Below are 12,244 nucleotides of genomic sequence, written 5' to 3' on the forward strand. Positions count from 1 at the left end.
CTGGCTCCAGCGTGACCTTTGATGATACCTGGAACAACAGTACAGATGTTTCTTTCTGTGTGTTGCCATCAAGAAGACCACCTCCACTCCGGTTCCTCTGCTCCCACCTGGTACCACCCCTCCAGTAGATCCTTTCACAACCTTGGCATCTAAGGCCTCACCCACTCTAGACTTTATGGAAAGAGAGTGGATACAATAGAAAGCAGTTGTTTTTTAGTTTTGGCAGGATAGAGCCAGAACAACTGGGCATTAGTTATTCATTATTTGCAATAAGTAATTGCTAAGTGTACTGATGTTATGAAATACCACTATTTAATGTGTTCAAAGTTGGAATATGTGTATGCTGGAAATAAGGAAAAAATCCTTCTGATTAACTGGAGTTTTGGTGTGTTTCTGTTTGGATAAGTGAGAAAGCATAGTAACCATAAAAAGTGCTCAAAACTACTTTAGAAAATAACCCTTATTCAGAAATTTTATCAGTCTTCTCTGAAGAATCTCAAAAAGCCCAACTTCTAGCTGACATTACTGCCAGCCTTTTCGTACTTGCTAACAATTGGTATTCATAAATATTTACCAAAGAGCTATCAAACTTACACTGAAACAGAATTTTGAAAGGCATTGCTTTTTAAAAAATGTGTATATATGCATAAACACATATATACACTTAAATACTTATAAAACTCATAATTTAAATTCTAGAATATAACTGAGACCAGATTTTTACCTAAAAGTTCAAACAGAGTACTTTTTTCAATACTTCATTATCAACAGGATGGCTATAAATGAAATATAGGTAGTTCACTAATTTTCATCCAAAACTAGAATAATCTCACTACAGAACCAGAATTTTCTACCATTCCAAACCCCACCCCTTCAAACACACACATAGCATACATCCTGTTACTTTCCACTCCAGCACCTCCATGTCCTTTCCTCTGGGAGGAGGTTCTTGCAGCTGGAAGCACATATTTTGTGGTCACTGTCATATAGATGGACACTCCAGCCCTTTCAAAATAGCACTGTGGCCTCATCTGTTGGGAAAGCACGTACCAGCTAACCTAGTCCAATGAGAATGTTAGCCTCACCGCAGGCTCTCTGTGCATTCAGGTATGTGTTACCCATCTCCCTCCCGCACTTTCCATTTGCTGCGTTTGCTCTGGAACTTGTTAGCAGGGAAGCAGCGGTCCTCAGAGTGCTTTAAATTACTCAGTGTCTGTTCTCGCCCCTTAAGAAGCTACGTATCACAACAATGATGCTGCTTTAAGTTTTTAGAGGCTACATCTCAAACTAGCTGTGGATTTTATCTCCTGCACTGCCAGTATGCAACCAGTCCTGCTTTTATTTTACAGAGAAGTACCCAGAAGTTTTACAGAATGTTGTATTTTGATGTCATTAAGTAATCCCAATCAGAAAACTCCTTGAGCAATGCTGTTTTATTGTCAGTTTAAGTTAAAATCATCTTTACTCATTAAAGTTCATATTAATGTTCCTTTTACATAGAGTTGTATGTGTCCACCTAAAGTCCATTGTCCACATTTAACCTGTAAAGGCGTGCTTTGGCAGAATATCAGAAAATTAAGTTCCTGGCTAAGAATGTGTAAAATGTAAAAGCACAGCAAACTGCATTGCACTTAACCACATAAAGAAAATCTAGTAGGAAAAAGCACTTTTCTAAATGCTCAAATGTTACCAAAATACTATATTTATAGAAGTAATCCTCTCTCTGTTAACAGCCATGATTTGTTGTTAGAAATAACTCTTGTGAGTTTTATATTGTGCTTGTTTTGGGGTTCTGATTATTTCAGCAGTAGTATATTTTAAACAGCAGTATTATTATAAGCAATGCGCTTCAAAATGTGAATTAACTTGTTGAAACTGTGGCTTTAACATCTATGTGATTAGTGTATATGGTATTTGCTCTCCATTAGCAAAATATTTCATTATAACCCTCACTAGTGCAGATTGCAGTTCTATGAGCAATGTTTCCTATTGAATATAAACTACTGTCTAAAATACACATATCATGCAGCAGCTCAGCCTTTATCAGGAAAATTGTGTTTGGCAGGTTGCTGAAAGTGCACAGTTATAAAAGAAAGTTAAAGGTATGCTGCAAATAGCCATTCTTCTGTGTATTATTAAAATATTTACCAGTTCTGTTAAAAGCAGAGCAGACATTAGACACTAAGGATCTCTTTGTGAATTCTTTGTTCTCTATAGTAGATTGCTGTTTATATGTAAGAATTTTATTGCTTATGTGGCATACAATATTTATATACTTTATAGAAGTACAGTATTGAAGTCAGTGGTACCAAACATTCTGTACATATCCTGTGAAGTGTGCTGTCATATGAAATAAATATACCTGTCTTTACCATATTGAAAAAAAAAAAAGTCTTTACAAATCAATGGGAAAATCTGAATAAGTCAACAGAAAAATAGGCAAGGGTAAGTAAGGTTAAAAGATTAGTAACAGACCAGGAGAAAATTTTTGTAGCATATAAAACAGATAAGGTATTAATAAAACATTAGTTGTATAAAGAGCTCCTTCAAATCAATATGAAAAAAGGCAACTCAAAAGAAAACTCCGCAAAGGCTGTCAACACACACATCACTGAGGAAGGAAGAAATAAGAAGACTGAAGGTATAAAAAGATGCTCAACCTCACCAATAACCAGAAAAATGCAATTATTATTTTTTTAAAGTTTCCTCTCCATGTAACAAATTGGCAAACATTAGAAAATTAAAAATAGCCAGAGTTGTAGTGGACATGAGGAAAGCAGTCATTCCCCTTATTCTCTCACTGGCGAGAACATGTAAATCAGTGAGGTCTTTTGGAGGGCAGTTTGGCAGTAAGTTTTAAAAATAGTCATCCCCTTTGGCCCAGCAATTCTACTTCAAGAGTTACATCCTCAGAAATGCTATACATGTGCAGAGATAGGTGCCAAAGATACTAATTGTTTATTATAATTTAAAAAAAGTGAAGGAAAAGCCATTCAAATATTCTAGAGAACACTAACAGAAGTGCACCCAAATGCATGCACATTGTCACAGTTGTTCTGGCAGGACTTATAAGTATCTCAGATGTCCAATAAGAGCATATTACGTAAATAAATTATGTGCATCACTTAATGGAATGCTACTCAGCTTGAAAAATGAATGAGGTAGATCTATATGTACAGCTATGAAAAGATGTTCATAATAATAAAAAATAAATAATGTCCAAAATCACTACTTAAAGAAAAAAGAACAGTTTGGAGGACTTTAGATGAAGTCTGATCCCATTATGAATACCAGACTATGACCCAGCTGTATGCAGCTGCTTGGGCGGGTGGGGACCCTGTTGACTGAGGCTGAGAGGAAGCCCCAGCTCCCAGCATCTCCTGCTTTTCACAAATCACTCTCAGGGGAGGGCTCTACACATCCTTTCTCTCTTTGGTCTGCTGGGTGGATTGGGACTCTTCTGCCTTGTGAAGCTGGTTTCAGGTAGGACATGACCCTATTACCATTCTGAAGGTTTCTTCATAGGAAAAGAATGGGAAATCCACAATTTCTGCATGAGCGTAAAGGAGGACATGCCAGCAGAAGCCCCAGAAGACTTGTGGTTCTGTCCCATGAAGTCTTTTCCAACAATAACAGTGGATCACAAGTAGGCAGGGTGGGGAACCCTCCATTTTAGAAGGAAGAAGAGAGAACAACTGAGGCTGAGACCACAAGATCTGTTGGGACAGCCCTTCCTCTCAAGGTTTTCTGCCTCATGTGAAGGTGAAATCTGCTTCTTTGAGGTTCTTGGGGTCAAGCCCACCTTCCCAAGGAGAATCCTTTAGAAACCCAAAATATATTGTCCTGTTCTCTCTTGTGTCAGCCTCATGCAAGTAAATTCCCCTGTCACTCAAGGTTTCAATAGCAGCCACAGTGCCATTGTTAGAAAAGCTGAGCAGGGGACCCACCATGGGTGAGAGACTGGACTAGATGATCCCACAAACCCACGGGTCCTTAGGATCCTCTTAGATTAAGGGAATCTAAGACTTGGTAGTGAAGGGCTGTATTTATATTCTTTACCCACTTGTTTTCTCTGTGAGTTGCATAAAGTGTTTTAGCAAATGTGAAAAAACGGTCTCAGCAGAAATGAATGGGCTGTGGGGAACTGAGTCTCAGTCCCTGGTAGGAAAGAATGAGATCCTCAGTGGGGCTTCAGCTTGAAAGGGGAATAATTCTTCTGCGTGATGGAGCAATTTATAAGGGATTTCAATCTTGTTATCAAGATAATAACTTTTTATTTTTATTTATTTTTTATTTATTTTAAATTAATTAATTAATTAATTTTGTTGTCATTAATCTACAATTACATGAAGAGTATTATGTTTACTAGGGTCTCCCCTTCACCAAGACCCCCCCACAAACCCCATTACAGTCACTGTCCATCAGCATAGTAAGATGCTGTAGAATCACTACTTGTCTTCTCTGTGTTGCACAGCCCTCCCCGTGCCCCCCGCACATTATACATGCTAATAGCAATGCCCCCTTTCTTTTTCCCCACCCTTATCCCTCCCTTCCCGCCCATCCTCCCCAGTCCCTTTCCCCTTTGGTAACTGTTAGTCCATTCTTAGGTTCTATGATTCTGCTGCTGTTTTGTTCCTTCAGTCTTTCTTTGTTCCTATAGTCTTTGGGTTTGAGGTGAGTCTCTTGTAAGCAGCATAGAGATGGGTCTTGCTTTTTTTTTTTTTTATCCATTCTATTATTCTGCGTCTTTTGATTGGTGCATTTAGTCCATTTACATTTAGGGTGATTATTGAAAGATATGTACTTATTGCCATTGCAGGCTTTAGATTCGTGGTTACCAAAGGTTCAAGGTTAGCTTCTTTAGTATCCTACTGTCTAACTTAACTCACTTATTGAGCTATTTTAGACAGTCTGGTCATTCTTTATTTTTCTCCCTTCTTATTCCTCCTCCTCCCTTCTTTATATGTTGGTTGTTTTATTCTGTGCTCTTTTGTCCTTCCTTTAACTGCTTTTGTGGGTAGTTGATTTTATTTTTTGCCTTTAGTTAGTATTTGGTTGGTCTGCTTTCTTTGCTGTGATTTTATTTTCTCTGGTGACATCTATTTAGTCTTAGGAGTGCTCCCATCTAGAGCAGTCCCTCTAAAATACCCTGTAGAGGTGGTTTGTGGGAGGCAAATTCCCTCAACTTTTGCTTGTCTGGGAACTGTTTAATCCTTCCTTCATATTTAAATGATAGTCTTGCTGGATACAGTATTCTTGGTTCAAGGCCCTTCTCTTTCATTGCATTAAATATATCATGCCATTCTCTTCTGGCCTGTAATGTTTCTGTTGAGAAGTCTGATGATAGCCTGATGGGTTTTCCTTTGTAGGTGACCTTTTTCCTTTCTCTCACTGCCTTTAAAACTCTGTCCTTGTCCTTGATCTTTGCCATTTTAATTATTATGTGTCTTGGTGTTGTCCTCCTTGGGTCCTTTCTGTTGGGAGTTCTGTACACTTCCATGGTCTGGTTGATTATTTCCTCTCCCAGTTTGGGGAAGTTTTCAGCAATTATTTCTTCAAATACTCTTTCTATCCCTTTTTCTCCTTCTTCTTCTTCTGGTACCCCTATAATGTGGATATTGTTCCTTTTGGAACAAAAAGTTCTCTTAATATTGTTTCATTCCTGGAGATCTTTTTATCTCTCTCTGCGTCAGCTTCTATGTGTTCCTGTTCTCTGGTTTCTATTCCATCAGTGGCCTCTTGCATCTTCTCCATTCTGTTTATAAATCCTTCCAGAGATTGTTTCATTTCTGTAATCTCCTTTCTGGCATCTGTGATCTCCCTCCGCACTTCATCCCTTAGCTCTTGCATATTTTTCTGCAGCTCCATCAGCATGGTTATGAGCTCTCTTTTTAATTCTTTTTCAGGAAGACTGGTTAGGTCTATCTCCTTCTCAGGGTTTGCCTCTGTGATCTTGGTCTGTATCAATTTCTTCTGCCTTTTCATGGTGATAGATATATTTGTGGGGAGCTGGTGCGTGTGTTGGGTAAGAGAAAGTCCCTTCTTGCCAGTTTGTGGCCCTCCTCTCCTGGGAGAACAGCGGCCTCTAGCGGCTTGTGCTGGGCAGCTGTGTGCAGATGGGGATTCTGATCTTGCCCGGCCACTATGGAGTTTATTTAGCTCTGCAGTTGCTGTGGGCGTGGCCTGCCTCAGGCTTCTGCTCCAATATGGCGGAGCTGCATTGGAGGGGGAACAGGTGGGAGGCTGTTTACTGTGGTGAGGGGCCTCTGAGCTGCGCTGTGGGGGTTCAGGTGCCCAGAGTTCCCCGGAATTCACAGCTGCTGGGCTAGCTGTCCCAGGGCACTTCCATCCAGCTGTGGGGTCCCTGTCCCTTTAAGACTTTCAAAAAGCACTCGCTTTTCTTTGTCCCGGGTGCGCCGCCTGCGGGGACCCGCTCACAGGTCTTACTGTCCTGTTTCCCTACTTTCCAGCACCCCACGCACGCACTGTGTGTCTGCGCTCCAGTGCAGATGGCTGGGGCTGGGTGTTCAGCAGTCCTGGGCTCCCTCTCCCTCCCCGCTCCGACTCCTCTCCTCCCGCCGGGAGCTGGGTTGAGGGGTGCTCAGTTCCCACCGGGCTGGGGCTTGTATCTTACCCCCTTTGCGAGGCGCTGGGTTCTTGCAGGTGTGGATATGGTCTGGCTGTTGTCCTGTGTCTTCTGGTCTCTCTTTTAGGATTAGTTGTATTTGTTGTATTTTCAAAAATATATATGGTTTTGGGTGGAGATTTCCGCTGCTCTACTCATGCCGCCATCTTGGTTCTCTTCAAGATAATAACTTTTTATTTAAAAAGTTGGGTAGAAGCATCAGATTATTTATTTTGCTTCATGAAAAATTGAATGTGGATAGCAAATTTCTTCTGTCCTATGTGAGGTTCACGGATGGTCTTTTGCCCTATTTTTGAAATACTAGAGAAAGATAAACTGTGTCCATTTAAAAAGTGGTCATATTTTCAGTAGAGTTTGGAATATTTATGAGACCTCTTTGGAATTTCACATTCAGTGAAACTGAAAACTGAGGTATATAAGCCAAGTTATTATTCATTATGTTATACTCCAGGCATTTATAGTTCCATTGCCCCCCAAGATACTGCAATGGCTTCTGAGGTGTACACTGCTCCCTAAGGTAGGATTTCTCTCTGAGAGATAGAATTTCCAAGAGAAGGCATGCAGGGCAGACCTCAGAAATTCTCTGGAATTTCCTCCCCTGTAATCTAATTACTGTCTGGGAATGGCACACTTACAGGTGGAAGGAGACTGGTGGTGGTGTGACGCACCCCACAAAGTGAGTGTTTCCCATGTTTGATGTCCTAAGTTGGTGGTGGTTCTCAGAAGTTCGTGCCAAATATTCACAGACTAGAATTTCTGGCCCTGTGCACAAAGCTCTTCCCAAACAGTTTGACCATCAGATTCATTTTCTCAAACATGTGATGTAAGAACAATGTTCCTTCAAACATACTTTGGGAAACACTTTTCTAGATGATAATGAACTAATATATATAGTGCTTAAAAGAAAAATGTTATGACCCAAGAAATAAAGACACTTCTCTACAAATTTATTTTTTCTTTTTCAGTTAATACACCTTGGTCAATTCTTCATTTCAATGGAAATGGAAGTCATTCATTCTTTTCAATGACTGTGCATTTTCAAATTCCCCCCACTAGATAATGCTGTACAAAACATTGTTGTGTGTATTATATATTAAAGCATCCTTTAAATTTGAATAGACTTTGGCCCTTCATTGTTCTCATAGGGACACTGAGTCCTGGAGAGTGAGAGGGTGTAGCCCCAGGAACAGAATAGCACACTCATTAAGGGAAATGACTGGAGGCAGACTGCCTAGCTTCACATTGGAGCCTGACCTCTTAGAGGGTGTGTGACCTTGGGCCATTATTTAACCTCTCTACCCTTGATTTCCTCATGTGTAAAATGGGGGAAAGCAATTGTACCTATCTCATTGGACTGTTATACAGATTAAATGACATGTTGTTTAGTGCCTGGCATCAAATAAGAGCTTAGTAAAATACGTAATGATGTCTGGACCATGTTCCCCCAGCCAGAGCCTGCTGACTCACGGAAGCAGCTTTCTTCAGTCCCAGGTGGTTCTTCACCTCGGCTACGTCTGCAGACTCACAGAGGGCTGTCAGTCACCTCTCTCTAACACTTGCTTCACTTTGCCTTGCACTTGAGTTAGTTGCTGGCTTGTCTGTCTTCTCAAAAGCTGGGATCTCACTGAGGATTACCAGGGGGTGGCTTGACATCATCTCTCCCCAGCACACAGCCTGGCAAACACTAAGCCTTCAGAAGAGCTTTCAGGGGAATAGATGTATTTGATTCCCAGAATTTATGATTTACAATCAATGACGTGTAGGTTATCTAACCCAACTGCCCACCCAATTCCAGGGATTTCACTTTAGACCATCAAGCAGATCCTCTTCCAGTAGTGAGAAACGCATTATTGCTCAGAGAAGCCCATTCTATTTTTTTAAAAGCTCTATTTTGAGAAATTTCTTGTTATAGTCAATAGGATTAACTTCCCACCATTTGCTTCAAGTTTTGGTTGGAGACTGCAGAAACATGCAGGGACAGGGCTGGTAAATAATTGTTTGGGGTTTATGGCTGAGGTGACAAAACAGTAAAAAGGGTGACAGAGCACACAGTATAACTTTAATAAGCTTTGCTCAACCAGTCAGAAACTAGCTCTCAGACATGTCTATACATTTCTGCCTCCAGTGTTTACTGGGGACATCTTTATAAGGCTGTTATTTACAAATTCAGACAGGAGTTTATAGAGGGCTTGAAGACAGAAGTTTATAGAGAGCTTGATGTATTTGTGTGCATGGTAATCTTCTAAAAGTTCTTTTCTGCTCTACAACTTTGGGGAGTGGAGTTGTTTAAGTTCTGAGGGTGCTTTTGAAAGCCCCAGTAGGAAAGGAATTGGACCTTCATTTCTCAGGATAGTTTTCCTGCCTTCTGGAAGTGATGCTAGGATCTTAGGAGACATGCCTCCCAGCCACTGAACTCTCTGGAGTTTAGCCAGAACATTAGCCCTCATGGATTAATTCGGAATTCTCTCAAATAGTCATCCCTAAAGGCCTACTTTATGCAAGAACTGCCCTTAAAACAATCACAACTGGGTAGGGGGTGGACAGACAGGTTGGTGCAAATTCTAGTTCCAGCCAGAACTTTCTTAGAGCCTTCCTGTGGCCACGAAGTCTGCAGTGGATTGAGGCTTTGCAGAAAACATCAGAGAACTGTTCTCCTAACTGTGTCTAGAGCTCATGGGTGAGGCTTGGGCAGCCGTGGTTCAAGTGCAAGGACGCCAGAACAGAGCGATGTCCATTTCTGCTAACTCAGTTTTTTACTGAAAAGTAAAGACTCTAAGATGCCCCAGCTGAAAAAGGAAAACTAACAAAGCAGGCACACTCCTCTCCAACTGTCTAGAGTCTCTCAGGTTCCCATCCTGTCCTCATTTCAATCAGATCTTCCTGGTACCTTTGAGAAGTAGGAAGGAGGAAGGTCATGATTTCCAATGTATAAATGAAGAAACCGAGGCTCAGATTTGATGACATGCCAAGGTCACAGTCGGGGCCTGGTGGCTCCTGCAGTCTGGCTCTGTCCCCACCCCCCACGGTTGTTACTAGGCCTTCTGACTAACAATCCACAATGATGCGGTCAGCCTCAGTCCAGTGAGACATCCAGTGGGGGATGTGAACAGTTAGGTGGCAAATGTGGCTTTTATGTGGAAGGTGTCTCTACAAAAATGTTTTTCTAAAAGGAGACAAAGACTAGGGGCTCAGACTGTCTCTGGGATAGTGATCTTTTGTCAGTTTATTAAATTCAGATTTATTGCTGACTCCCTGGCCAAAAACATAGTTGTAGCAGTCTATAACATGGAGCAGAAATATGAGTTCTCAGTGAATCTGAGAAAAAAAATAAAGAAATCTTAATGACCTGTCACTTGGAATAAATCTTAGTAGTCACATAAACGGGGATGACAGGAATTTATATTGTTCCTCAGCACTTGAATGACTAATGTGGTCAGAGTGGGGAACCACAGAAGTTATTTCTCTTAAAAAGCCAGCACCTGTTTGTAGACTTTTAGAACTGCTTTGATGAAGTTGAGGAGTATCATCTTGATATCCTTCATGCTCTTGGTGGGCAGGAACCTTCCCACACAATTAGAGGCAGAGGTGGCATTTCAGCCGCATTCTGAGAAGCTGATCTTGGCTGCTCCCAGGGGCCCTGGAAGTTCCAAGTGGGAGAAGTACCCCCAAGGGTATAGAGAGAACCAGAGAAGAGACATGGACACTTGCCAGGCAGGGGCACCCAAAATGGCTCAGAGGTTTTCGGAGGGGTGACTGTGGGGATGTGCATCTGACCCATTCCCAATCCGACCCCATGCTGGGACTCTGGATTCTGCAGCATCAGAATTACTAGGTTTAGAGCTAGAAGCATCTCCAGAGACCATTAGTTCCAGACTTCCATTTCTCAGATGAGAAGGCTGTGGTTTACAGGATGGAAATAACAAGTCAAAGTCACAGGGCAAGAGAGTGTCAGATGCAGAATGAGAGCTCAGATTTTCAGACCCTGGGGCATCATGTAGCCTCTGATAGTGTGACAATATCCTTTATTTGAGCCTTCATGCCACTGATATCTAATAGATGTTCCATGTTCAGTGCTGGGAATGTAATCCCCAGCCCCCGCCAAATCCCACTAACATGCTCCCCATGAAAATCATTACTGACCCCCCAAATCCCTCTCCTTTTACAGCATGTTACCATGTACACCACGGTTTCACATTATTCTCATCTAAGTCTCACAACCACACCCAAAAGGCAGGCAGGATGGCTACTTCTGCTTATGTTGTACAGACGAAGATGAACTGAGGTTCCTAAATTAAGGTTCACAAGGCTACGCTTCCGTTATCTCAAAGGAGCAAGTCTGAGGAATCAGTGAAATTCCGAGTGTATTGTACTGGTGCTGTTCATAGGCTAGTCAACAACATTGCTGGGTGTCATTAAGAATACAGAGAACCCGGCTCTGACCTGGTGCCCTGAGACTGGCAGTCCACTGGGGAAAAAAGAGGCCATCGAACCCCTGGGGTCTTCTGGGGCTGGGGCTGCCCTAGCCTTCCAGAGGCCACTAGTCCCTGGCTCTGGTTAATTAAACTAAAGCCAGTTTTCTATAAAACCGTTCATCTAAAATGCAATTTTTCGAAAAGGGCTTCTGTATCTAATTTGGGTGCACTGTTCTTTGTTACCACTGAAGAAAAAATTTAACTATTTGAAAACCTGTTCATCCTAGAGCACTTCTGGTTAAATTTTATGATTCTATTCATTTATCAAATTTGCAGCATTTTATGGAGATGGTATTTCTTATCTATGCAGGTCTCTTTTCTTTTGAGAGATATAAAACTATGCTTTCCTCAAAATGATATATATCTAGCAGTAAATACTTGCGTTAAAAACTTGAATTCCAGTTCATTGTTATGCATAGACACACATGATCCTGTCCTTGTAATTATAGATGACATGTACCTATGTACCAATGTTGAATGCTTTTTATGTTGTGCTTCTTAATCAGCTATTCATTTATGAGCTAAAATATGATTCTACATCCCAGAATGAATTGCTGCAGGTTTGATTTACTTTGATCTGAGAATGGGCATTAGTGGCCATCTAAGTAACACAGGGAGAGCGCAGGTGGACACCATCAGAAGCCGGAGGGGAAGGGGTCTTTGAATTTTGGCAAATGCTGCATTTGTGAAAGAGTTGACAGGAATTCTAGGGACCTGGCATTGGAGCCCATCTAGATCTCGGAAGACTTTAAAAATAATGACATTAGCAGTCATTTCTTATATTCATTATTCCACCAGTTGGCATATAATTATGGAGCATCCACTGGGCTTGATTCTGGGGACACAACTGTGGACATGAATACACATGCTCTCTGGTCTCATGGAGTGTATTCTTTAGTGAGGGAGACATAGCGTTAAGTCACAATCACACATTTGTGTTACTCTCCTGTTTCTTCTTAATAGAATCCTGATATTTGAGGTGGCAACGTGCCCAACTGAGAAACTACATTTCCCAGTCTCCCTTGCAGCTGAGTGCAGCCATGTGACCTGTTCTGGCCACTAAAATGTAAGTGGAGATTTGTTGGGTATTGCCTGAAAGTATTGCTTTCTGAAGTAGGTGTTGCCC

At 41.4% G+C, this 12,244-nt stretch overlaps 2 long non-coding RNA genes across 3 annotated transcripts in view; one reads left to right on the forward strand and one right to left on the reverse strand.

Annotated features, from left to right (window-relative positions):
• Positions 1-12,244, reverse strand: part of LOC130683016 (uncharacterized) — a 473,713-nt gene that overhangs the window by 21,366 nt on the left and 440,103 nt on the right. The gene's annotated exons all lie outside the window — the stretch shown is intronic.
• LOC130683017 (uncharacterized) overlaps positions 1-12,244 on the forward strand; it is a 32,240-nt gene that overhangs the window by 19,475 nt on the left and 521 nt on the right. Inside the window, exon 2 of the long non-coding RNA XR_008996567.1 lies at positions 12,082-12,184. This is a non-coding gene — a long non-coding RNA (uncharacterized LOC130683017). The remainder of the gene's footprint in view (positions 1-12,081; positions 12,185-12,244) is intronic.

Source organism: Manis pentadactyla, chromosome 3 (assembly GCF_030020395.1).
Source record: "Manis pentadactyla isolate mManPen7 chromosome 3, mManPen7.hap1, whole genome shotgun sequence".
NCBI lineage: Eukaryota > Metazoa > Chordata > Mammalia > Pholidota > Manidae > Manis > Manis pentadactyla.